We start from the raw sequence: 5,318 nt of genomic DNA, 5'->3' as shown, positions 1-5,318 counted from the left end.
TAGGCTGTTTCTGTCTGATATGAAAAATTAAAACGTGGCAAAAACACATAAACAGAAGAAATCTGTAGGGGGGCAAATAGAATGCTAAACCAGTAAAGCAAGGATGCCTATGCACCATTCCAGTTATGGGGAAATGATAAAACATCCACTCATTTAATTATGAAATATTTGGTTTGATTATGAAACATCCAATGTTTTAATGCCAAAAATCTTTCAAAGAACACAGAAAAGAAAAACACAAAGTGGTTGAAAGGTTTCAATAAATCCAGATCATGCAAATTGCCTCCTGAGCATTCCAGGGAAATAAGATGTAATATTGCCTCAGACTTTTATTTAGCAGCAAACCTGAGTACACACAGCTGCCAGTTGAAGTGACCCCATGTGAAGTCAGCAGGTAGCGTGCTGAGAGCAAACAGCAAAACAGCTTTTCAATGAATAACACATGAGCTGACAAACGTAGCCAACGATCCAGAGCCTTCAGCGACTCGAGTGCAACACATATTCAAACGCACAATAACAAGAGAACACAAAGGACTAATCAAACTTGATGCAACCTGCGTGATCAAAATGAAACAGGAGTTAATAGTTCATTACAGTGCTTTTGTAAAGGAACGTTTGCTCAGCTACAAAGATTTTCATTTAGGACATTTTTTTTTGTAAAGAACAGTAAAAACAGCGGCATTTGAGATATCTGCATCTAGTCTTCAAGCAGTGTAAAACATAACTATGCTTTAAAAATTTAAGTGTGCTTTGAGTTTGTTTTGCTGAATCTGTACTAGAAAGGAAAATTTTCATTTAGCCCCTTCATCTTTATATCTTCTGTTTCTGATCTGGTAGATGCTCTAAAATCACTAATTACCCTTATTGCAGTAGCCTTGACTAACCTAGTTTTAATGCAGAGTTTGAGTGTAGTACCGATCTATAGGGCAGTGGTCAAAGCCATCTCATTCAACAGGGTGCAAGTTTTTAGCTTGTAAACACAGGTCCCATTTTATGATGCATTTATTTATTCAAAAGTGGAAATTTCAGCATTCCAAATCAGAAAATTAAGTGGAATGTCCCATGAAGAAAAAAAACCAACTCAGAAAGTGAGAGGTTTCCTGGTGATCCCAACTTCAGAATCCGATTTGGCTACTAAACGTTTAAAAGGGGATGTAATAGGCCTTAATTCATATTTCTGACAGTCATTAAATCAGTCACACCCACAATACTGTCCTTCCTATAATAGGGAATATGTTACTATGGTGTTAGATTGAAAAAATACAGAGAAAGAGTTGTTGGCTTCAAATGCTAATTGGGGTAGCTAGGTTAGCAAGCTTAATGATTTTAGATTTTTTTTTTACTGATTTCTGACACATAAAATAAACTCAAATTTCCAAATATTCTACAGTAGTTTATTTCAAAAACTTTGTTGTAAAAACTGGCTTTGTCCACAGTTAAAAGCATACCAATTACAATCAAATTGCAAAAAGTCATGCAGTGCAAAAATGTATAACATTGTACTCATTTGGAAAGTTAAAGATATGTCATGGCTTGAGTTGAGTTAGATGACAGAGATGTAATTTTATTCTTCTAACTTAACATCTCCATGATTATTTAGCTGAAATTGCTCAAACTCCGATCAGAAAAATACTCCCTAACAACAAAATAGTGCATAATTGTGAAGAAGGAAAATAATACATGCCTTTCAATATTTTTTGCAAAACATAATCAAAAAGTGTTATGTGCATTTGTATTCAGCCTCCCCTTTGCTGCAATCATAACTGCAAGTCTTTCGGATCTAGAGATAGAAATTTTACCCATTACTCTTTACAAAAAAACTGAAATTCAATCAAATTCCATGTAGACCATCTGTGAACATCTTCCTATGTTATATTTAGTGTTATCTTGCTGAGAGGTGGACCTCCACCTTCTTTTGCAGCCTCCAACAGGTTTTCTTCCAGGACTGTCCTGTATTTAGCTCCATCTTCCCAACAAGTCTGACCAGGTGCACTGTCTTAGTTGAAGAAAAGCATCCCCACTGCATGATGCTACCACCACTACATTTCCACCATATGGGTGGTGTCTTCAGAACCTAGTGTTAGTTTTCTGCCATGCATTGCACTTCGCATGTTGGCCAAGAAGTTACATTTCAGTGTCACCTGACCATAGCATCTTCTTCCACATGTTTTTCTGCTGCTTTGTGTTTTTCTGTCATCCAAAATCCCATTGAAGTTTGTGAATGTAATGTAACATTTTTGAAAAAAGTGCACTGTATATCAAATTCAGAAAAGTTTTTTTTAAAACCACAACCTGTTTACTAAAGTGATCAACCTTTTAAATTTCTCAATATTTTTATGTAAATTAATGTTTTGGTCATAACAATGAATGTTTTTAATTGCATCTTAGTCAAATAACTTTCCTAGATTTTAAAGTCTGAGTTTCATATAGCACTCTACACTCTTTTTAAAGGAGAAATGTTGACATTTTCTTTTTTTTTTATTTTGTGTGGCACAGTTAAATTTAGCATCAGCAGGTGATGCTAAATTTATAAGAGGATAACATTTCATCTTTAAATAGTTAACTGAGTGGGTACGTAAAATAACGCCATAATCCATCTATAAACTGTATTGGTATTGTCAAATGTTAATATGGCATCCATAAACCCTTGGGTCCCCCCGTCACCCGGACACACACGACCCAATGATGTTGTTCTGCATCGACCCGGGTCTCCCTCCTCACGGCCGCTGCTGTTAAATGTTTCTTGCCGAGACAGAGCGGAGCATTAATCAAAGTTGAGCTGAATAGTGGGGGCGCGAGTGCCCTTCTTCTGCTGCCGATCTGTTTAGCACAACAGCACTTTGTACAACAGAGTCCCACTCTTCAGCGTAATGGCACCGAAAGGAGGTGATAAATAATGGATTCAAGATCACTTACACCTCGTGGAGCCAGTTATTGCATTCAAGAGATCATGTGTTGCCGCTCAAATTACAGATTTGGCTCTTTTGGCGGCTGTTGGAAAGCAAAACAAGACCTCTCCGATGGGGCTGTGAAAGGGGTTAATGTGGTGCAAAACATGACGGCAAAACAACAATTTAGACACTTTGACTAAATGACGATGGGAAAAATAACTGTGGGTAAAAAATGCAATTGCTGGAAGTTTGTGAAGACTGCTTTGCATCTTTTGGAGGCAACCATTGTGTTTGCATTAATCAAGCCTTGGGTTGTCCCATCCTTTTACATGAAATTTGGTTCCTTATGAGTTGACCTATTCCAATATATTGCTGTGAAAAAAATAATTTGCCTGCTTACATGTTTCTTCTGGTTTTACCTTCTTTGTCACAGTTAAAGTTTGAGATCATCAAAGAAATCTTGACATCAGACAAAGTAGGCACAAAAAAGTTTTAAAATGATCATTTTAATCAATAAGGAGGAAAAAGCCATCTAAGCCATTCAGGTTTTATGTGAACTGTGATTAATCACATTTTAGTTCAATTCCACTAGTCACACCTATGCCTGATTACTGCCAGATGTGTAGAAACACAACTTAGTTAATTATCACCTGTCTGCCGGCATAAAGAAGGCTAAAAGATATCCATTTCAGATCAGTCTTAAGCATTCAACAATATCAAAAAGACTGGGCAAAAATGGCATTCACGGGAGAGCCCAAAAGTAAAAACCGTTGTTGACTCTAAAGAACACAATCTCTTTTATGTTCGCTACAAAAGTAGAACATTTAGCAGGTTTTGGTCTCATTACATCTGGCATAAAACTAATACATAATTTCAGAAAAACGACATCATGCTAATATTTATACAAGGGAGAGGTAGCGTGACGGTCTGGGGCTGCTGTGCTGCTTCAGGACCTGGACAACTTGCCATAATTGATGGTACCATGACTTCTGTTTTTGTACCAGAATATCCTGAAGAAAAATGTCTGGCCATCAGTTTGTGATGATCCCAAGCACACAAGCAAATCTACCTCTGTAATGTTAAAAAAAGGTTTCAGAGTGAAATCAAAGTCTAGACATAAAATGCAGACGCTTTACCTCAAACAAGAGGTAAAGCGTCCCCCGTTCTCCCGATGTGTCTGAATTAAGTCAATCCTACCAATTAGAGTGGACCAAAGCTCCTCCACAAAGATGTAAGAGACTCAAAGGTGGCACACTTACTTACTCACTTATATGTTGGATCCTATGTTTTTCACACAAGGTCTGGTTGTTTAAGATAACTTTTTTCCCCCATTATAAATTAAATCATCATTTGAAAGGTGCATTTTGTGTTTAATCAGGTTATTTCTGACTGACATAAAAAAGAGCTTGACGACCTGAAACATTCATGTGTGCCAAGAAAGCAAAAACAGAATAAATTAATTTTTTTCACAACCCAATAGATAATCCTTTTTCAGACCGTTTTATTAAACTACAATTATTCAGTTCACAGCAAGTGGTTTTCACTTCATTTACTGTTTTTTCTCTGGAATGTAACTAAAGTTGAAAACCACATTTCACTTACATGTGAGTATTTATTTGCCTAAACTTGTGATAATCTACTCACACATACAACAGTTGGCTGTTCTTACCCGTACATGAGGGCCAATAATGTGATCACCTCTTCCAACTTTGTCATCGAATGCTGCAACTGCCTGACTCACTGCTGCCCCTCAGTGGCGAGACAACAAAACAGCATCGACGTGATAAACTACTCCCTGAAAACAAATTCTGAAGTCTTGCACCCGTGCTGCGACAAAGTTTGGTGTTTTACAAAAAAAAAAAAATATGAAACGATAAGAATCCTAATAAATGGCCAGACCAGCCTGAGATAAATAGCACAGAGCTGTGGAGTGAGATCTGATCTCACTCCATATCTTAATGGGATCCTCTCACACGCTATTCCCATTAATGACAAACCCCCCAATTATGTAAATCAGAGAGCGGTCAGTACCGGCGAGAACCTGAAGTCGCTCACATAAACACCAACGGTGTCAACAACGCAAAAAGCGCTAATTGGCCACTACTTTTCATATAATTACAGCAGCTGGGGTCGCGTCCTCGGCTGACCCCGCCTTTGAGTGGTGTTTTTTTTCCAGCACACAAACAGTTAATGGAGCAATTAAGACGGTACAGGAAAGCACCACTTGCGGGGAACCTGTGGCAAGAAAGAGCTGGAGAGAGAGGTGGACTGGGATGCTGAAACCACGTATGAGACCCATAAGTCCTCAGCCAAAGAGAGCAGTGGGGTTGACATGGAAACCGGGCACAAAACATAATTTTGGTGTGAATATAAACCAATTTAGGAGCTATATCACCAGCAAAAATCGACTTCTGATTCTGACGCATG

The sequence above is a fragment of the Girardinichthys multiradiatus genome, chromosome 20 (genome assembly GCF_021462225.1).
Source record: "Girardinichthys multiradiatus isolate DD_20200921_A chromosome 20, DD_fGirMul_XY1, whole genome shotgun sequence".
In the NCBI taxonomy this organism is placed as follows: Eukaryota; Metazoa; Chordata; class Actinopteri; order Cyprinodontiformes; family Goodeidae; genus Girardinichthys; species Girardinichthys multiradiatus.
This window is presented reverse-complemented; position numbering follows the sequence as displayed.